This window comes from Eurosta solidaginis, chromosome 3, assembly GCF_040869045.1.
Source record: "Eurosta solidaginis isolate ZX-2024a chromosome 3, ASM4086904v1, whole genome shotgun sequence".
In the NCBI taxonomy this organism is placed as follows: domain Eukaryota; kingdom Metazoa; phylum Arthropoda; class Insecta; order Diptera; family Tephritidae; genus Eurosta; species Eurosta solidaginis.
The window spans coordinates 62,234,805-62,258,611 of record NC_090321.1 but is presented as its reverse complement, the minus strand read 5'-3'; the positions used below and the strand labels follow the sequence as shown (position 1 = coordinate 62,258,611).

General features: G+C 38.5%; 1 protein-coding gene across 1 annotated transcript in view; it reads right to left on the bottom strand.

The window, feature by feature from the left end:
• GlyT (Glycine transporter) overlaps positions 1-23,807 on the bottom strand; it is a 421,794-nt gene that overhangs the window by 247,764 nt on the left and 150,223 nt on the right. The window contains exon 3 of the mRNA XM_067771981.1: positions 17,728-17,815. The gene's annotated coding sequence lies outside the window, so the exon portion shown is untranslated. The remainder of the gene's footprint in view (positions 1-17,727; positions 17,816-23,807) is intronic.

Genomic DNA, 23,807 nt, shown 5'->3' with positions numbered 1-23,807 from the left:
TACGTAAGTAAGCCCAACATACTCGCTATGAAGTAATGTATAAGCATAACAACAAAAACCAGCATGAGCAACAACAATATTGCTTAATCAATTTGACAAATGCAATCAAGTGTGGTAAGACAAATGAGACGATGTGGGCGCAAAATGTGGTATTTCGTAGCAATTTGAGTGCGTGTGGCAGTAACAAGGACATAATTGCGTTTGGGAGTTCAATGTTTGGCCAACTTTATGGATGTTTTGCGTGTATGCAAATGAATGATATAATACCATATTTAAATTATGTCTTTGGTGAATAGGTGGATACGCCGCATGTAGATTATAACAGAGCACGAATACAAGCCTTGTGATTCAAGTGGTTGTGTAAGGCAATCCTTTCAAGGGATTGTCAGCGCAATTTGTAGTTTTTCCAACACAATTGTAAACCTCACTGAATTTGCGGGTTGTATGACTTTGAAGTTTAACGTAGTCGTAACAAATCGGATCCGTGGTGAATCTTGCTTATTAAGCAGGCGAGGATTTGGCGTCCCCAATTTCCGTCCGGAAATGGTTGGGATGACCTACAAGGTTTAACGTGGTCATATAAAATCGTTCCCTTTATGGTTGGGCGAATACCCAGACATACCGGATCAAAATCCGGTATAAAGCTGTCAACAACGATAAAACCCCCAAAACCATTTTCTCCTTACTACTACAAAGAAAGAAGAGGGTTAAACCTCATGCCCATCATGTTCACTCATCCGCCCCTATCTTGCATAGTAATGTCAAGGTATTTCAAAACCCGCAATGACTCTGCAGCCAACTAACCAGAAACCGACTTTATGAAGCGTCTATGAATTTTACAACAAATATCGCCAGAGTGCTAAAAGAGGTGATCTCGAAGTCATTATTCATCAGACCGATAACATATAATTTTTTTAATCCCGACATCGGCTGCAGGAATAACACTCTATAGTGTCAAGGTATAATTGGTCCGCCATGTAATGCAGCACTTGAGAGCATAAATATCTGGATTCCTTCCTCTGCAGTGCATTATTGAGTGACTCCGCTATTACTTGTAAGTTACTCCACGACGAAAATTGACTAACTCTTGACGACTTTAAGGTGCACCACTAAACTTTAATCTCTCCGGTAATGATTGGACATGCAGAGCAATCGGATAACATAACTCTCAGCGAAGTGAATAGAGGAATCTGCTACATCTTGCCTGATATCTCCAACGGCTGCGGAGTACTTTGTAACAGTGCATCACCGTAATATTGTCAATACTGTAGCCTATACAGTTACATAGTAACCTTGCATATCCTTCCTTCTCTTTGCTACTCTCTCTTAGTTAAGCTTCCTTTCGTTATACTTTTAAGAAACTACATACTTTTACTTTACTATACTACTTCCTTCTTGCTCTTACTTATCGTACTTATCGTAACGTTTAAGCTAGTCACATTTTAACTTTGTAATTTGAATTCCGAAATAAAGTTCAGTTTATGTTTGAGATTCCAACTATAAAGGCACTCGATCATGACTACACTATTGGCTGGCTAAACCGAACCTGATAAATACTTCGTGGAAAAAAAATATAGAAGTTAATTAAATCATTTTCGATGTTCAAAAATAAGAAGAATAATCGCAAAATGAAAATATTCAGTGATATAAATTCGAATTAATATATGAAGTAAAACTTCATAAAAACCAAGTGGACTACATAGTGCGGCATACTGTACAATTAAATACAAAAATTAAAGTTAACATTTAATTATTGCCGATCTTGTTAAATATGAAAAGAAATTTCAAGTGTTTAAGTTATAAACGATGAAATATTTAGTTTTTCTTGAAGTTAAAACATGTAAAAATATCGGTTAAAAATACGGTTCATAAATATATGTAAGCAAATTTCTTAAAAAACAACAACTGTAAGAAATTTTACCGTAATATGCAATGATTTTTACGAAAACAAATATGAGGTAGAAAAAAAATACGAGAAAAAAAGAACAAGGAGCAACAATTGTTACCCTGATCGATCCCTGGAAACATATTTCGTTTCTTTCTATACAACAACAATTGGTTGCATTTCACATTTCAAAAGTATCAGTGATAAAAAAGATAAACAATAAAAACAACAACAAAAAAAATATATTAAGCCTGCCGTAATATGGCATGATTGTTTCTAATTACACTTAACAAAAGAAGAAAGAAAACCTGCAACAAACAATTTATATATTGCCACAAAACAGCAATATTATACATAAATTTAAAATGTATAACATACAATAAAGAGAGTTGGGAGAGACAAAACAAACATTCGCACTAAGAAAAAAAAAAAAAAAATATATATATATATATACAAAAATAACAACCAACGACACTCAAACTAAAAATAATAAAATAACAATAACTACATCTTCTTTATATATAAAAATCACGTGTCACATTGTTTTTTCGCGATGGACTCCTAAACTACTGAACCAATTTTGAATTTGTTTTGCACCCCGTGTGTACTTTGATCTAATTTGAAATATAGAATAGGTTATTTTTCAGTTTATAGTCGCAATATTAGTTTATAGCAAATTTTTTTATTTGTTTATACGTAATAATAAAATGTTACGTATACGCACCGGCACTAATATTTTCAGGTGGTCCGGATATACTTCCGTGTAATTGGTTGATGTTGAATTAAATAAAGTGCTTATCAATAAAAAATATTATAGCGAATGATATCAAGTATAGCACATCACCAGGCCCGGTGAGAGGGGGGGGGGGGGGGGTGGAGGGATTACCCACGGACCCGGATTTTATAGGGGTGGCGGGAGGGCAGAGTTACACGGGAAAAGCTTATTAAAATGTATCCATATAGGCAAAATTTAGGGCAGAACAACGTCTGCCGGGTCTACTAGTATACATATATGTTTGAAGAATTTGGTTATCAGAAGCATATCAATTGCGTGTGTCTGTCACTTTCAAGGAAGAGCAATTGCTTTGCAGTATACATACAATAACAATTAAATAATGAGAGCCACCGCAAATTATTTCTACAAAATTAATGAGAGAACAGCAAGCATTGGTGTGCAATACATTATTTGGGAGGAGCACATAAAACGAGAAGATCGCGATAGCTTAGTTGAAAGCTATATAAGCTTAGCGCTACTACTAAGTATACAATTTTTATTTTAATTTTTACTTTTTACATATACGCACTTGTGTTGTTTAACCGAAGTCAATGGATAACCTCGATGTAACTACTAAGTTTAAATATATTCTAGCAATATTAAGAGTATACCTAAGAGTATGGAGATAGAGATGCATTGCTTAAGTTTTTGGAGAGAATTGATTCAATGGTTCCTATTTTGGAAAAATTTCCGTGGGAGTATAGAATGATGGCAATGGGTAGTATTAAGGACAGAATCACAGGCAATGCCAGGCGATCGCTCTCGATCAATGGTAATGCGAGTGATTGGGCAGTTGTCAGACAAATTTTGGTAGACAATCATGGAGAAAGATTCTCAGTTAATGAGTTGGTTGACAGGATACGAGCTTGTGAATGTAGTTCAACTATTGAACACTTTTACAATGAACTAAATACGTTGCTTTGCCGTTTGAACAATGCTTTATATTTTAGTACACAAAGACTTCCAGAAGTGAATAGCGAAAGCACCGTCAGAATCGCTCTGAACTCGTTTAAGCATGGTTTGCCTGAACCAGTAAAAAGCATAATTATAAGTAGGGATCCTAAAAATTTAAAAGAAGCATATTACATTATCAAAACAAATGGCTATTTAAAATACAATAAAAGTCAAAATAGTGTTTTTAGCAGTTCACAAACTAAAAATTATGATGCACAACATGCTAATTATACAAACAGTCGTAATCAGCAGAAGACCAAAAAAAGCAACATTGTGATAAAAATACAAGTATGTTTGGGCAAAAATACAGTCAACAAAGTAATTTTTATCGACCTAACTTCGCTTAACAATCAAGATAAACGCAAAGCAATAATAACAACGAAAAATTGAGACAATGAATCCCTTCTTCTCAACTCACAACTAACCACGCACATTTTTATAACACTTCGAACGTCGAAAGTTGTAATAATAACTCAAATAGTAATTTTTTTTACCAATAACAACTCCTATTGTAATCAACCTTTAAGTGAAGCAATGGATATAGGTGTAAATGATAGTAATAGTATATAGTAATAGACACTAAAATTAAAAAGCTAAGATTTATTATAGATACCAGAGCTGAATTTAGTATTATAAATCCAAATATTTGCAAACCAAAATGGAGAGCAAATGTATCCGTTTCTACCTTAAAGGATTTTAATAATAATATAAATATATACGTTGAATATAGCGTACCGTTGTTCAAAGAATTCAAACGTAAAAATTTGTTCGTAAATTTTCTTGAATCTCCATTTCACAATTGTTTTAATTGTTTGGATGATATTATCGGTATCAACGTGTTACTACAAATAGGGGCAGTAGTTGATTATAGAAATAGAAAGCTGCAAACAGACAATTCAGTGTTACCAATTTTTTTAGCGAAAATGAGGATATAACTATTGACGAGTATATAAAAAATGAAAGTTTTCAAATATTTCTGTCATTCTGTAAATAGGGAGAACATCTACCTTTCACGAAAAAATACAGCTTAGAATAATAACTAAAACAAGTGCTCCATTATACAGTAAGTTATATAGATACCGTGTAATTCATCGCTAAGAGGTAGAAAGGCAAATACAGGAAATGTTAGCCAATAACAAAATAGTACGAAGCAGTAGTCCTTCTAATTCGCCCTTATGGGTTGTACCCGAAAAAGCTGACAATAGCGGAGTACCGAAATGGCGAATTGCAATTGACAACCGCAAACTTAACGAGCAAACCGTTGACGACAATTTCCCAATTCCAAATATGGAAGAAATATTTGATAAATTGGGAAATATTCATATTTTAGTACAATAGACTTAGCGAAGGGATTTTATCAAATAGAGGTTCATCTCGATGGTAGAGACAAAAGTATTTTCTACAATAAACTTTAAAAAAGAAAAGTGGGACGAATACAAATCCTTTACAGACAACCGCTTTGCTGCCCTTCCTATCCCGTCTGATGCCCGCCAAGGGGAATGTGCTTTCCGCAAGGTCATTGAATCCGCCACGGCTCGAAATTCGCCCCAGTTCCCGGCGGATGCAGCAAATTTAGCGAGAGAACGTGACCTTATAAGACAGCTCGATCCCGGCGACCCCCAAATAAGGGATGTAAACCAACGATTGCTTGTGGATGAACACAAGCGGGCGAAATGGGAGGAGCACCTAAGCGGTTGTAACCTCTCTGCCGGTGTAGGTAAACTTTGGTACACCGTAATGCCCCTATAGAATCCGTCTACGCACGGTTGTAACCTCTCTGCCGGTGTAGGTAAACTTTGGTACACCGTAAAGCCCCTATAGAATCCGTCTACGCACAATGACAAAGTTTCCATCGCCTTTGGCGATAAAATGCTGTCGGTTGCGAAAAAATGCGCGAGCGCTTTTTGCCGACAATATATAATGCTTGCTACGATCGAAAAAGATAGACGGAGGGCCAACAGACACGCACATAAACATAAATTCAGCGCGTCACCAATTACCATCACCATCAAAGAGGTTGAGGATGCCATCGGTCATGCTAAACCATCCAAAGCAGTGGGCCCAGACGGCATAGCCATGCCGATGCTTAAAAGCCTAGGGAAAGAGGGTTTCAAATATTTAGCACATGTCTTCTAACTGTCTCTTTCCACCTTTGTCATACCCGAATAATGGAAAATGGCCAAGGTGGTCCCGCTACTAAAGCCTGGGAAACCAGCTAACATAGGAGTGTCATATCGCCCGATATCTCTCTTACCGCCAGAAGGCAATACGCTTGAAGCCATTTTGGTCCCCTACTTCACATCAACAAAGCCAAGAAGAATTAAACAAGGGGTGTCACAGGGTGGTGTCCTATCCCTACTTTTGTTTAATTTTTACATATCAAAACGCCACCAGAAGGAGTTACTATCATTTCCTACGCCGATGACTGCACAATAATGGCCACAGGCCCAGGACCACAGATCGATGAGCTTTGCAACAGAATAAACGGCTACCTCCCTTATCTCTCCAGTTTTTTCGCCTCGCGAAACCTGGCATTATAACCGACTAAATCCTCCGCGACCTTATTTACAACATGGACGTCCCTACGATGGCACTACGCTACCGACTGTCCTACACCTCAAAACCTTGGGTGTGACGTTTGAACAGGATCTATATTTTGGTCAGAATGCAGACGCAATTGTACCGAAAATCTAGAGTCGTAATAAAATCCTCAAATCCCTTGCTGGCAGTATTTGGGGAAAAGACAAAGAAACGCTTATTACCACATACAAAGCAATTGGCCAGCCGATTGCATGCTACGCATCCCTATATGGTCGCCAAGCCTAAAAAATACCCACTGGAAGAAGCTACAGGCCTGCCAAAATACTGTTCTCAGAACCGCCACGGGCTGTCCTCTTATGTCCCCAGAACACTATCTACATAATGAGGCGAGAATACTCCCCATCAGGGAGAGAAATAAGATGCCAACCAAACAGTTCCTGTTGAATACCCAGAAACCTGGGCATCCCAATATACATCTGATTGATGAGCCAACACCGCCTAGGGGCTTAAGGAGTCATCTCCGTAAGCATGTTGAGGAAATACGGGAACTGAGAACTCAGCCGTATGAAGCAAAAAACATAGGCGTCGGACCTTTATGCAAGGAATTGCCCGGTGAATACAGTACTCAAAGAACAGTACCCAAAACTGCGGAAGAGGAACGCATACTCCCCAGGGAAACGCGAGTCATTCTAGCTCAACTCTTTAATTGTAGTGTGGAACCACTCCTTGGACTCACGTTAGAGGATATTGATGACAATTTGTGATCGGTCGCACCTATTAGGTGGGGCGAAGCACTGCTACAACAACAACAAGAACAGCATTTTCTAAAACTGGAGGCCACTACGAATTCACTCGTATGTCCTTTGGCCTAAAAACAGCACATGCAACATTCCAAAGGTTAATAAATCATGTGCTTAGAGATCACATAAATAAGATATGTGTCGTGTATCTAGACGATATATTAATATTTTCTACCAGTTTCGAGGAGCATGTTGAATCTATCAAAAAAAGACTAAATACTCGGCGGGCATCAAATTTGAAAATTCTATTTGAGAAGAGTCACTTTGCCGCTTTAACGACAAAATTTTTAGGCCATATTGTAAACCGGACCCATCTAAAGTGGAAGCAATAAGACTAATGCGTCCACCTACTAATATAAAAAAATAAAACAGTTTCTAGGCATAACTGGGTACTTCCAAAAATTTATTCGGGATTATGCAAAGGAGGCTTACCCAATGGTTCGCCTTTTGAATAAGGGAGCAATACTTGATTTTAAAGGTAAACATTTCTTGAACTCTTTCGAAACATTAAAAAAATTAATAACAAATGAGCCTGTCCTGACATCTTCTGATTTTAGTAAAAAATTTACTCTAACCACAGATGCATCTCAATTTGCTATCGGTTCAGTGTTAAGCCAAATGCGGCCATCCAATATCTTATGCATCTCGAACTTTATGCGACCATGAAATTAGGAACTCTACGGTTGAAAAGTAGGCACTTGCTGTAGTTTGGTCTGTCAAACATTTTCGGACTTATCTATATTGCCGAAAGTTTTCCATACAAACAGATCACAATCCTTTAGTTTGGCTACATAATATAAAACAGCCGAACATGAAACTGCAGAGGTGGAAAATTGTATTAAATGAGTACAATTTTGATATAAATTACATTAAGGGCAAAGACAATACAGTCGCTGACTCGTTGAGTCAATATTTGGAAAAAGATCTGAATGAAAGTATAGTTAAAAATAAATAAAAAAAATAAATGTAAGGCGCGATAACCTCCGAAGAGATCTAAGGCCGAGCTTCTCTTCCAATTTGCGTCGTGCTCCTCTTGATTTGTCCCTACAAATTGGCCGGACGGGACCTACATGTTTTATGCCGACTCCGAACGGCATCTGCAAGGCAGATGAGTTTTCACTGAGAGCTTTTCATGGCAGAAATACAATCGGAGCGCTTGCCAGACACTGCCGAGGGACGACCCCGCTTAGAAAAATTTTCTTCTAATTGAAAAATTTTATTTCTAAAATTTTGATGTTGCTTTGCCCGGGAGTTGAACCCAGGGCATACGGTGTGATAGGCGGAGCACGCTACCATCACACCACGGTGGCCGCCATGAAAGTATAGTTAGTATGCTTAATATTCAAGAAGGAAGCAATAACAATGATACAACAAACGAAGACTTGGAAATTAGCTCAACCGGCGCTACTATTCACAGTGCTCTTGAAGACAATCTTGACCACATATTTATTACAAGTAAACCTATTAACTATTATAAAAATCAGATTTATTTAAGCTTCGGCGAAAAAGAAAATTATTCTATGAAAACTGTTAACAGAAAATGTCAAAATTACATTATAGTAACAGAAAAATCAGACCTTAAAGTCTTCATGGAAAACATTTTAATAAACAAGGGTTTCACGTGTATATTCTGCGATGATGACAATTTATTTATGAAATTCCAAGACATATACACAAATTTTTTCACAAAAATAATTTTACTTTTGTATAGATACACTTTAAAACTAATTGAAATAACTGATCCGCTGAAAGAAAAACACTGGTAAATCAACCGAAATACGGGTCAATTCAACTGAAATTTCTGTCAATTTTTATCCATCGCAACAAGATGTTGAATCAGCTGAGCAGAAATCGTGGATTCGTAATTAACAGTTTTAGTAGTCAAATGAGCAAAAAAAGTTCTTGCGACAGCTTTGTACGAAAGTACCTATGTTGCGGCATTTGCATGGCAGATGAGTTTTCACTGAGATCTTTTCATGGCAGAAATAAACTCGGAGTGCTAGCCGAACAGTGCCGAGGGGCGACCCCGATTAGGAAAATTTTCTTCTAATTGAAAAACCTTATTTCTAAAATTTGTATGTTGCTTTGCCCGGGGTGTGAACCCAGGGTCTTCGGTGTGGTAGGCAGAGCACGCTACCATCACATTACGGCGGCCGCCATATACATACATACGTAAATATGTGCATACATATAGTACACAGCATACATAAGTACAAAGTAGAGAGCGCAGTGAACGTAAAATTCTCTTTGAAATTTGGTTATGTATTGTATGTTGATCGCTGTTGAAATGACAAGTGAGATCAGTTGTGTTAACAAAAAAATCAGTTAGATTGATTAGGAATCTGTCAATTTTACAGAATTTTGTTAACTTAAGAGCGACAATTTCTCTTCTGTTGAAATGACTAAACTAATTTGTTCTCTTGACAAAGAACTCGGTCGAATTAACTATAATTCTATCAATTTCACCGAATCTCCGTTAAGTCAAGAACAACAGAACCGATATGTTGATTTTACTAGCACCATTTCTTTCAGTGCACTGAAAGAAAAGGACTGGTAAAATCAACCGAAATACGGGTCAATTCAACCGAAATTTCTGTTAATTTTTATCCATCGCAACAAGATGTCGAATCAACTATGCACAAATCGTTGATTCGTAATTGACGGTTTTATTTTATTTATTTATTTATTTATTTATTATTACGGTCTTTAAGACCTAGTTTAGGTTAAAATAAGAGATTAAACATAAATACTTATGTCACATTTAGTGACGTACAATATAAAAACAATTTTTCTTTGAACTTACTAATATTTTAGTAGTCAAAGGAACAAAAAAGTTGTTGCGGCAGATTTGTACGAAAGTACCTATGTTGCCATATAAATAAATAAATGTAAGTCACGATAACCTCCGAAGAGATTTAAGGCCGAGCTTCTCTTCCAATTTGCGTCGTGCTCCTCTTGATTTTCCCTAAAAATTGATCGGTCGGGACCTACATGTTTTATGCCGAATCCGAACGGCATCTGCAAGGCAGATGAGTTTTCACTGAGAGCTTTTCATGGCAGAAATACACTCGGAGCGCTTGCCAAACACTGCCGAGGGGCGACTCCGCTTAGACAAATTGTCTTCTAATTGAAAAACCTTATTTCTAAAATTTTGATGTTACTTTGCCCGGGGTGCGAACCCAGGGCATACGGTGTGGCAGGCGGAGCACGCTACTATCACACCACGGTGGCACTTACTAACCGAACTTCAATTGGGCGCACATCAAATATGCTGGCACACATTAAACATTATACACTTTATTATTTTGTTTTATTAAACACACTTTCACCAAATTTTATATTTTATAATTTATTTAATTTATAGTTTTGAACTTCGCTTTGCAAATAGAAATGAAAATAGTAGTCACAAAACTGTTTCTCTATTCTTTCAGTTGCAACTCAGCTCATTCTCAATTTCTTCTCTCGCATGTAGTTGCCACACTTGATTGTTTCGAACAAAACTTTTAGTATAAATGTTTGACATAACATTTTAAACAGAGAACTTGTAAGTGATAGAAAAGTAAAGAATCAAATCGCTAGAAGGTAATTCACCACTGGAGTAACTTAACATGTAATTCGGCAAGTTAAATTTTCGCAACACTTTTGTTGAAACGATTCCAAAGCAACTCATACTTTTATGTTGACGGAAACATCAACATTAAAAAATGGTGTTTTTTATTATCTTGTTAGATTCGTTTGGGTCAGTGAAAATTCGTAAAAACTTGAACAAAACTAACTTTGGAAAAATCCTGTTTATTCAAACAAAACTTTTGCAACAAGAGGGCACAATTGCGATTTGATTCTTAACTTTTTTGTAACTTACAAGTTCTCTATTTAAAATGTTATGTCAAACATTTATACTAAAAGTTTTGTTCGAAACAATCAAGTGTGGCAACTACATGCGAGAGAAGAAATTGAGAATGAGCTGAGTTGCAACTGAAAGAATATAGAAACAGTTTTGTGACTACTATTTTCATTTCTATTTGCAAAGCGAAGTTCAAAACTATAAATTAAATAAATTATAAAATATAATATTTGGTGAAAGTGTGTTTAATAAAACAAAATAATAAAGTGTATAATGTTTAATGTGTGCCAGCATATTTGATGTGCGCCCAATTGAAGTTCGGTTAGTAAGTGCCACCGTGGTGTGATAGTAGCGTGCTCCGCCTGCCACATCGTATGCCCTGGGTTCGCACACCGGGCAAAGCAACATCAAAATTTTAGGAATAAGGTTTTTCAATTAGAAGAAAATTTTTCTAAGCGGGGTCGCCCCTCGGCAGTGTTTGGTAAGCGCTCCGAGTGTATTTCTGCCTTGAAAAGCTCTCAGTGAAAACTCATCTGCCTTGCAGATGCCGTTCGGAGCCGGCATAAAACATGTAGGTCCCGACCGATCAAGTTGTAGGGAAAATCAAGAGGAGCACGACGCAAATTGGAAGAGAAGCTCGGCTTTGGGTCTCTTCGGAGGTTATCGCGCCTTACATTTATTTATTTATATATGGCAACATAGGTACTTTCGTACAAAGCTGTTGCAACAACTTTTTTTTGTTCATTTGACTACTAAAACGGTCAATTACGAATCAACGATTTGTGCGCAATTGATTCAACATCTTGTTGCGATGGATAAAAATTAGCAGAAATTTCGGTTAAATTGACTGGTATTTCGGTTAGTTCTACCAGTCTTTTTCTTTCAGTGTAATTTCGAGGACTCAAATATCTCAGAGGGGAGCAGTTACATAGGAACCTTGCACATCCTTCCCTCTCTTTGCTACTCTCTCTTAGTTAAGCTTCCTTTCGTTATACTTTTAAGAAACTACGTACTCTTACTTTACTATACTACTTCTTTCTTACTCTTACTTATCGTACTTATCGTAACGTTTAGCTAGTCACATTTTAAGTCTTACCTTTTAAGCTCCCTGTACTTTGAATTCCGAAATAAAGTTCAGTTTATGTTTGAGATTCCAATTATAAAGGCACTTGATCACGACTACATTATTATATACTAACGTAAAACGTGTAAGCGGATCAATAGCAATAGCTGTAAGCCAAGATTGCCCTAATCAAGTTTTCTGTTTTGCAGTCATATCGTTATCGTATACCTAGGTGTTTAATGATGCAGTTTTGGTTCATTTCAGTTTAGCCTCCGCGGTCTCCGCCGTTTAGTCCGCCGCCGTTCACCAGTGCTAACTATTCGCGCGTCATAAGATTCAATGGTCTGATAAGCGCAATTCATAGCTTCCGCAGCCCAATTGTCAACCTCACCCACGCGAGATGAATCCTGTTACAAATATGCATGTATCATATACATATTTAGCAGCCGGGCCTCTGACGACCCCAAGTTCCACATGGAACTAGTGAGTGGGAAGGCGGGATTGCCTAGAAGGTTCAATGTGGTCATGTTAAATCGTTCCCGATATGGTCGGGGTAGTACCTTAATAGCGCTTGTTAACGAAAAGTACCGCATCTATATCCGGCAAAGGACCATCGACACCGATAACACTACCCAAAACCTTCGGAGAGTATCCTTATCGCTACAAAAACAACGGCAGCATTCGCGAGACATTAATACAGAACGAGTTCCAGATGTTTGTTCAATTTTATATTGAAGTTTCATTTAATCTATATATATAAAAATGAAATGATGTTCGTTCCTGTCCATGTTTTGGGGCCGATACGAGGCCAATTTTATTCGTTCTTTTTTCATATTATAGGGATCAAATAGGGGAAGGTTTTTAGCAAAAAAAATTTTTTTTTTGAATTTCTAGGGTCTTGAGATATAGGTCAAAACGTGGACCCGGATAACCCTACAATGTGTTTGTATAGTATGGGTATAAAATGAAAGCTGTTGATGAGTGCTTTAGTACATGATAATTTTTCGTACCAACGACGCTTATGTTCCGTTAATTTGTATGTAGTTCAGCTATGAGCAGTGTTCGGACTTCTCTCACTAAAGTGGTAGATCTATTTTTCCTGAAATATAAGTTCTACCACTTCTACCACGCAAACTTAAAAATAGGTGGTAGATTTTTATAGAAGTTTTCTGAAGAAACCTTTTTTTCCACAATTACTGGGAAGAAAATCAATGCAGTTGAACGGTTTTATAAAACTCAAAATAACGTCTAGCTTAGGTCTGATCACCAGGTTTTTAGTACAAAACTGCAACGTACACCTATCTGTATATATAGAAAAAAGTGGTTATTATTCATTATATCAAGATATTTAAAATATAACCGACTTCTAACACTTTTTTCTCAAATCTACCACTAATTAAAATTTTCAAGTCCGAACACTGATAACGATACCGATTTCCGAAACATCTGGAATGGCAAACGTTCTTAAAGTATGTAAGCTCATCGTATGGGTCGAGTGTACTATGGCACAAAAGAAATCATTGGAAGTACTTGATGGAACTTTGAAGATCTACGAGGAAGCCAAACAGTCTTTGGAGGTGCCATGACTTTATTGGCTGGAGATTTCAGGCAAACATTACCTGTGATCCCAAAATCCACGGCTACAGATGAAATCAATGCATGTTTAAAATCGTCGTATTTATGGAGACGCTTACACTTACTACAAACGTACGTGTTCAACTACAAAACGATCCGTCAGCAGCTGAATTTTCACAGGAATTACTGAAAATTGGAAATGGTCAAATACCTGTCGATCCAACAGGAATGATTACATTGCCTAACAATTTCTGCACTATTGCACAGTCTAAAGAGGGATTGATACAGAGTGTATTTCCAAACATAGTTCAACATTGCAAAAACTATGACTGGCTCAGCGAAAGAGCAATTTTAACTGGGAAAAATAAGGACGTCAATGATATAAATGCAGCTATTCTGGATCAAATACCTGTTGACATAGTTGCATACAAGTCAATGGACACTATTTCTGATCAAGATGATGTCGTAAATTATCCAACTGAATTCTTAAACTCACTCGATTTGCCAGACCTACCACCTCATAATTTACGATTAAAAATTGGAGCACCGATTATTATGCTGCGCAACATTAATGTGCCACGACTTTGCAACGGTACCAGACTCGCTGTGAAGAAGCTAATGGGTAACGTTATCGAAGCAACAATTTTGAAAGGGAAGTACAAAGGAGAAGACGTTTTGATACCCAGAATTCCACTGATTCCGACGGATTTACCATTCGATTTCAAACGTTTGCAGTTCCCTATTCGCCTTGCCCTCGCTATGACAATTAATAAGGCGAAAGGACAGTCTCTACAAAAGTGCGGTATTAATTTAGAATACCCAATTTTTTCTCATGGACAATTGTATGTAGCTTACTCACGAGTAGGCAAACCATCGTCATTATTCATTTACGCGAAAGATGGAAAACCCAAAAACGTTGTCTACCAAAAAGTGTTACAATAAAGTTCGAATGAAATTGTATCAGAAAATTTGCTTTGTTTCGTATTAATTTTATTCTCTTTCAGCAAATCATTGAATCTATCGCCTAGCGAAGCGGGCGAGGGTACACTAGTATTAATTATAGAATCGATTACACACCCATTACGCCCCAATAAAAGATCGATAACTTTTCGATATCAAATCAAAAATTTTTTGATTACAAGTCGATTACTTTTCGATAACTTATCCATATCAAATCGATAATTTGGTGATAACATATCGATAGCATTCCGATAACGTTTTGACAGCTTTTTCATACTAAACCGATAACCTTTTGATATCGAATCGATAACTTTTTTATAATATATCTATAACTTTTCGATAAATAATATATAAAATAAACACAAAAGAATAAATGCTTGGCGCGATTTACCTCCGCAGAGGTTTAGGCCGAACTTCTCTAATAATCTATAATTTTTTGGTAGTAAATCGATAACTTTTCGATACAAAATTTAGAAACGCATTAACAACCTTTGCTATCGATAGCAAGTTTACGACAGGTCTATAACAAATCGATAACCTTTTGAAAGCAAATTGTGAAATTTCCGATAACAAATCGATAACTTTTTTAAAACATATCAATAACCTTTCGATAAATAATGGATAAAATAAATATAAAAGAATACATACTTGGCGCGATTTACCTCCGCAGAGATTTAGGCCGCGCTTCTTTAATAATCTATGAGTTTTTGGTAATAAATCGATAACTTTTCGATATAAAATTTATAAACGCATTAAAAACCTTTGTTATCGATAGCAAGTTTACAACAGGTCGATATCAAATCGATAACTTGTCCTTACATCGCCGATAACACACCTACATATAACCATACGATAACTCGTCGATTAGAAATCGCAAAAACGCCCATAACCCGTCGATAATAAACCGATAACTCATCGATAGCAAACCGTTACCTCTTCGAGAGCAAATTGATAACACGCTTTGCCTTGCACTGGCTTGTCTTAATCTCGCCTATATCAGCTCTACCACGTACATTTTCCCTACATCACGCAACAGTGTAGTGACTACACTTGCGCTTGCATCATGTATTCCGCATTACGCTTACAATTAGGATTTCCCATACTGTGAGCAAAGGTGTTAATACATCAAAAACTTCGGCACAACTTGTATATGGATACTGTAATGCTCCAAACTCGGACTTAGCCGGCCTCCGGAAACCTTGCCATCCTAACTGAGCTCATCTATGCAAATTGTTAGCTGCCTAGCTAAATATTTTCAAGCGCTATTGCAATCATGTGCTGTATACTCCCACCATTAAATTACGACTCAATTTATCGAATGCATCTGCAGTGCTTTAAAAACTGTCCTTGAAACTCATACACACCCACCCACCTCCATATGCGCTACAAGCTAGCATTAAAATTATAGATTATACAATTTTATGGATTTATGTCATCATATAACATTGTGTATGTAAAAGCATGTGCACGTGTATGTGTGTAAATCCAAATGAATTTTGTATGCATATTTGGTCTATATGACCTTACTTCAAATGTCCTTCAACTTTGCCTGAATAGTAGAAAGAGATCGAGCGTCTGTCGTTGCAGCGTTGGTAGAAAAAATGGGGGAAAAAATAAAAACTAAAATGGTGCGCTTGAAATTGTTGTTGTGCTTTACATATTCTCCAATAGTAAGGAGGGATGATATTTGTTCTATATATAGTATATATTCAATATTAGGGTGCTTCATTTTTCTTCATTTTGTTTGTTGTTGTTTTGTTGATTTTCCGACAGTTTTGGATAATTGCTGGAATTGGAACGATTTTCCGTCATCCCTTATCAAATCTGGTTTGGAGACTAATCGGTTTCGGCATTGCGGCATCATCAGTGTAATTTTTCGTTCTGATTTGTTGTTTCGTTAGTCTTATATTTACAGTTCGTAGGTGCATGAGTAGTTACCCTCCAAAAAAATCGTGTGGTTAATCCCTAAAGAAATTGTTCCGCGATTGACCTCTTTTGTCTACATTTGGGCATAATTTATCCCCTATGGTCCCTTTCGGGTACAGTTGGGATTAGTCAGTTTTATACCTATGCAGCCCACTTTAAAAAATATAAAAAAAAAAAAAACAGCAACGAAGTAAAATAAAAAAGATTACAGGTTATTGAATCGAATTATTTAAGAAAAACGACTACTAGGGTTAAATTTTGGGGAATATTTTTTATTCCATTTAGAAAAGCTATTCCGCCCGCTCAAATAGATTTTGTGGCTTGGGAAACCCTTCGATTGTGTTTCTGCCATAAAAATGGGTCTATGCCCTATTTAAGTCCTTATAGAACCGAAAAGGGACTAGTCTTATTATGTTCCTATATGGGTACAAAGAGGATTGGGGTTATCAATCCTTTCGGGCACAAATTGGCACAATTAGTCTCTTCTAAGGACATGCTAAAACAAAAGGGAACAGTTCAACTCATACAAAGAGATCAAAACTGGCATTGGTCGCATACTCCTTTGCGACTCATCCCGGATTCATCGTAGACTAGTCGCATTTTTTGCAGGGTATTGTTAAATTGAATGTTTGTGTATGTATATATATGTATGTGTTATGTGTGCATTCAGAAACGGGAGTGGTTTTCACTGATCAACTTGTGTGCTTAACTGAGGAAGGTAGAAGTCAGTAATTTTAAACGTTTGAACGTTTGTTGATTTGGTTGGTTTATTGTTTTGTTTAAAATTGTTGATGCATGTTTGTTGTTGTTGTTGTTGTAGCGATAGGGACACTTCCCGCAGGACTTGAGGATCGTTATCCATGTTGATGGTCCTTTGCCGGACCATTAAGGTACTAACCCGACCATCTCGGGAACGATTTAGTATGACCACATGAAACCTATTAGGCCATGCCGCCCTCCCACCCCTAGATCCATAACGAACTTGAAGTGGCCAGAGCCTCGGCTGTTAAAGAAACTAGATTCGCCACAGGTAGGTGAGGTTGAAAATTGGGTTGGAGATGCTATATATTGCGTTGGCGACCCCTTGAAAGGGTTGCGCTACACAACAGCTTGCACCAATTTGGTACTTTAGTCCCTATGACGACAGGCAATACCTGCTGCGGGTATATTCTAAGCCCCCTAACCGGTCATTGTCGTACCAGTGTTTGTGCTTTTCTTTTCATAATTTCTTTTTTGTTCTCTGTGATTTCTTCTGAATTTAGCTACTGCAGCCTTTTATGTTCGTTATTTGCAGCAATGTTATATATTACTTCAAGCTCTCTCTCTCTTTCTCTCTCTTATATGCTTCCCTTCTATGCACCTCTTATAAAATAATACGACATTTTAAAAAAGCTTAGTACATACCCGATTTAGGTCACTCGAAAATTTGATATTCAAGAAATTCAGGGAATTAGTAAAGCAGCATAACCGACATTTTCACATATTATTTATCCTGAAAATATACAAAAGTAAGAAGCATTGTTAGCAGGATAAATTTCCATAAGGGGAGTAGATGTTAAAATATTAGAGAACATTTTTATCTTGGCCTTAACTTTTCTAGAATTTCTCAAGTTTCTGAATGTACTGAGGTAGACACTTTTGCCCCCGCTATTTATGAATAAGCGAGTGGTCCTCAGAGATCGGCTAGCCAGTTGACAGCACAGATGCACCAAGTAAAAATAAGTCAGCGTTTGTATATTAAGGCGGATGTGAGCATTTTTTCTGGTATGTCTATGCCTGCCTTTAATATAAAATAGTATCTAAGAGTCCGGATTCAATAAAATGCTCTGAGTTGCGACTACTATTTAATATTACTTCTACTTATTTCCCAAACCTTTACGTTTACCTTTGTTGCTGTGCAAGCGTCATATCGTTTATAGTAGGGTTCTTTCGATTAATGAGGATCATGGTCTTCCGCTAATGATAGCAAGCAGCCTCATCTGGAAAGCGATTTCAAAAACGTGCGCTCCGGTATGTGCAAGTAAAGAGAGAGAGAGAGAGAGAGAGAGAGAGAGGGTGTCACATGTAGCATATCAGAGAATTTCTTTTTTCTTAAGCAACCGAGGCTCTGGTGACCCCGAACTCGTGATGGATCTAGGGTGTGGGAGGAAGGTATGGCCTAGAAGGTTTCATATGGTCATACCAAATTGTTCCCGAGATGGGCGGGCTAGTACCTTTATGGTGCTTGTTACAGGAACGTACTGGACCTGCATCCGGCAAAGTACCATCAACATCGATAACACTCCCCAAGGCCTTACGGTAGTGTCCTTATCGCTACAACAACAACAAAAACAACAACGTAGCGGATTTTCGAGGTCAACACCAAAGGATGTGTGCTTTTTTGGCCTCCGAAATTTCGGTTTTGTTTTGAAAAATCATCTAAGTACCCTTTCCCTTTTTCGCATGGATTCAACGTTCTCCTGTTTGTGTTGAGCTTTCAAGATCCTTCTTTATGCGGGCGGTGTTCTGCTTCGTACGCCGCACTGTTAGCGCTTGATTCCGAAGTTCATTCTGCTTTTTTCTTTACGACTTTTATATCTCAGTGTGCTCTTTGTGAGAGTGGCATATTGATCAAATCCGGCTTTGTAGCTTTGTACTGCGCAGGTGTAAATGTTATATACACTTCCACTAGTTGCAGTTGGCGTTGACAGTCTGTTCCACCCAGCAGTGGTTTGCTTCTTCCCAATCGGGTATCTTGTGTTGACAATACCGTTGTGTACGCTTCCTTGCCAGCTTTTAGGATCGAAAATCGTAGCCATTGAATACTCTTTCGAAATGCGACCTTCTCGTTGTTTTCGTTTAAGAAACAAAAATGTCGCCTAGAAATGAACCACCCCAATCACTAAGCCTTAAAAAATCCATATTAAATTGCACCTGCGCTAATGGGCACACGCAAATAATTTTGGGTGTAAATACGTTAGAGTACTTCATGTTTATGTAAATTGCGTTGGTGCACTGAAAGAAAAAGACTGGTAAAATCAACCGAAATACGGGTCAATTGAACCGAAATTTCTGTCAATTTTTATCCATCACAACAAGATGTTGAATCAACTGCGCACAAATTGTTGCTTCGTAATTGACCGTTTTAGTATTCAAATGAACAAAAAAGTTGTTGCGACAGCTTTGTACGAAAGTACCTATGTTGCGGCATTTGCAAGACAGATGAGTTTTCACTGAGATCTTTGCATAGCAGAAATACACTCGGAGTGCTTGCCGAACAGTGCCGAGAGCGACCCCGCTTAGGAAAATTTTTTTCTAATTGAAAAGCCTTATTTCTAAAAATTTTATGTTGCTTTGACCGGGGTGTGAACCCTGGGTCTGCGGTGTGGTAGGCGGAGCACGCTACCATCACACCACGGCGGCCGCCATATTACTTACTTACTTACTTAATTGGCGCTTAACTGTCTAAACGGTTATGGCCGTCCAACAAGGCGCGCCAGTCGCTCCTTCGCTCCGCCAACCGGCGCCAATTGGTCACACCAAGGGAGTGTAAATCGTTTTCCACCTGGTCCTTCCAACGGAGTGGGGGCCGCCCTCTACCTCTGCTTCCACAGGCGGGTTCCGATAAAAACACTTTCTTGGCCGGAGCATCATCTTTCATTCGCATAACATGGCCTAACCAGTGCAGCCGCTGCGTTTTAATTCGCTGGACTATGTTGATGTCTGCGTATAGCTCGTACAGCTCATCATTAAATCTTCTTCGGTATTCGCAATCGCCAATGCGTAGAGGTCCATAAATTTTTCGAAGAACTTTTCTCTCGAACACTCCGAAAGCCGCTTCATCTGCTGTTGTCATGGTCCATGCTTCTGCCCCATATAGCAGGACGGGTACGTGACTTGTAGAGTAAGATTTTCGTTCGCCGAGAGAGGACTTTACTTTTCAATTGCCTACCTAGTCCAAATTAGCATTTATTGGCAAGATTGATTCTTCGCTGGATTTCAGTGCTGATGTTGTTGCTAGTGTTGATGCTGGTTCCCAAATAAACGAAGTCTTTTACTATTTCGAAATTATGGCTGCCAACAGTAGCGTGGTTGCCAAGGCGCATATGCGCTGACTCTTTGCTCGATGACAGCAGGTACTTCGTTTTGTCTTCATTCACCATCAAACCCATATATACCGCTTCTTTTTCCAGTTTGGAGTAAGTAGAGCTAACAGTGCGGGTGTTTAGGCCGATGATATCAATGTCATCAGCATATGCCAGTAATTGCACGCGGCCGCCATATACATACGTAAATATGTGCATACATATAGTACACAGCATACATAAGAACAAAGTAGAGAGCGCAGTGAACGTAAAATTCTCTTTGAAATTAGCTGATGTATTGTCTGTTGATCCGTATTGAAATGACAAGTGAGATCAGTTGTGTTAACAAAAAAATCAGTTAGATTGATTAAGAATCTGTCAATTTTACAGAATTTTGTTAACTTAAGAGCGACAATTTCTCTTCTGTTTAAACGACTAAACTAATTTGTTCGTTTGACAAAGAACTCGGTCGAATTAACCATAATTCGGTTAATTTCACCGAATCTCCGTTAAGTCAATAACAACAGAACGGATTTGTTAATTTTACTTGCACTATTTCTTTCAGTGTATTGTACATCAAAGTGGTGGCAGCGGAAATAAGTACGGACGGATAAATGTGCGTGTAATTGCTGGGATTTGCCTTTTATTTATTTATCTTTTACAATATACATTTTCTATGTACAAATATTCAACTGAATTATTGTTGGCAGTGGAAAAATTAAATTTAATCCAAACGAATCGCATATTTCGAAAGAAAAATACTGAAAATGTTATTTATTATTTAATAAATGCAAGTTGATGAATTCTTTGAAAAAGCTTTTGAGATTATTTTGCATTGCTTCAGTTACATCTTGCGTCTCTATAATTCATGAAAATAAACGAATGTACAAAATAAATAAATCTATATATATATATAAAAATCAAATTCTGTGTGTGTGTGTGTTCCCTACGGAAACGTATATCACACACTTCAATCATCACCAAATTTTGGCTATAGCTTACACTCTAACACGCATTTAGATGCTGTGCTATGCGAGATTATTGCCTTAATTGCTGCTTGACTGTCAATATAAAAATTAACACAGTTGCAGCTTAAGCTATTCTCTTCCAGGGTTTCTACTGCTTTGGTTACGGCTAATATTTCCGCTTGGAAAACGCTACAGTAATCCGGCAGCCTGTAGGATCTGCTTAATTCCGGATCAGCGCAGTATACCGCAGACCCTACTCCTTCCACTATTTTGGAACCATCGGTGTACACATGTATCGCCTCGTCCGCCATTTGTGCACCCTTGCGCCAACCGTCCACCTCTACTGTGGCCTTAAGATCTCCCTCAAAGTGCAGGTAGGGAATCATGTAGTCTGTTCGTATTGTGACTGAGGACGCTATACTACTATGGCCATATGGTCGGCGCTCAAGCTGCCCCGAAGCATCGAGCCTGGTTGCGGTCGTTAACGCTTTGTTCTTTGCTACCAGGTCTACAGGTGGAATGTGCAGAATGGCATACAGTGCAGCCGTCGGGGTTGTTTTCAGGGCTCCCGTAATGCAAAGCATCGATAGTCTGCATACCCCCTCTAATTTTTTGAGGTATGTTGTTTTTTGTGTGGCTTTCCACCAAACAAGAACTCCATAGTATAGAATAGGGCTTACAATCGCTGTAAAAACCCAATGAAAAAGAGAGGGCGATAGGCCCCACGTACACCCCAGCATTCTTTTACATGCATAGAGTGCCGTTGAGGCCTTCTTGACCCTCTCCTCCACGTTGAGCTTCCATGACAGGTTACTGTCTAGGATGATTCCTAGATATTTTGTGCAAGGTTTCTCCTGTAAGGTCACCGCTCCTAACTTAGGCCTGGTCCAATTTGGGACCTTGTACCTCTTTGTAAACAAGACCATATCCGTCTTCTCCGCATTGACTTTCAGCCCGACATTAGATGCCCAGGTATGAATATCCCGAAGCGCCCGATCCATCAAAGAACTAATCGTTGGAAGGCATTTTCCACTTATGACAATTGCAACGTCATCTGCGTAAGCCGTAAGTTTTACGGGTCCCTCATCGAATTGCCTGAGCAGTTGGTTGATGACCAGTGTCCACAGCAGAGGTGATAGCACCCCTCCCTGCGGCGTGCCCCTGTCCACTGATTTCGTGGCCTCGTACAATCCTCATTGTGATGTAATCTTTCTGCAATTTAACATGCAGCCGATCCATCTGATTAAGGCAGGATGTACTTTAATGTAATTAAGACCATCCATAATCGCCCATTTTGCAACATTATTGAAAGCCCCGGCAATGTCCAAGAAGACTCCTAGAGCATACTCCTTATATTCCAGGGATTTCTCTATGCTTATTACCACCCTATGCAATGCGGTGTCTACCGACTTGCCTTTGGTGTACGCATGCTGTGTTGTGGAGAGCAGCTTTTCATCCACGTTGGACTTTATGTACACATCTATCAGCCTCTCAAAGGTTTTGAGCAGAAATTATGTTAAGCTAATGGGTCTATAGTCTTTGGGATACACGTGACCGATGTTCCCCGCCTTTGGTAGAAAAGCTACACGAGCAGTTCTCCAAGAGTGCGGTACATGATTCAGTCTTATGCACCCATCGAATATTATTTTAAGCCATTCCACGACCGCCCTACTTGAGACTTGTAGCATGGCCGGGAATATACCATCTGGGCCCGGCGATTTAAACTTAGAAAACGTCTTCACTGCCCACTCGATCTTGGTATCGGTCACCAAGCCCGGCACCACTAGCTCCGTGATCGAAGTGTGAGTGATGTCTGCTGGTTCTTCTAAACCGTCTCCCGATGGGAAATGTATATCGAGAAGCACCTCAAGGGATTCCTCACTATCACGTGACCATTCCCCGTTCTCTTTCTTTATTAGTCCCTGGACTATGTTTCCCTTTGCTAGGACTTTTTTCAACCGTGCTGTTTCACTGGAGCACTCTATGTCCGTACAGAAACTTTTCCATGAGTTTCTCTTCGCCCTGGTAATTTCACGCTTGTAGATCCTCAGTAGATCCCTGTACTCGTCCCGACACGCTTCGCTTTCCGCGGTCTTTGCGAGTTTAAACATTTCTTTTACCTGTCTTCTTAGAAGACTCAGCTCATTGCTCCACCATGGCGGCTTTGCTTTTCCTCTGAATCTTCTTAGAGGGCAAGCTTTGTTATACGCAGTCATAAGCGTCCTTGTTAGGAATTCATTCGACTCCTCCAGTTCCTCTACATTAGCAACCTCTTTGGGTTGTCCCAGTTTCGTTTCTACATGTTTCTGGAATTTAGTCCAATTCGTTGCCCTAGGGTTTCTAAAGGTTCCTCCCTTCTCTACCCTCTTTAGTGGGATGCTGAAGCTTATATACGCATGGTCGGAGAAGGATGGTCTATCGAGAACCATCCAATCATACCTTGATATATCAC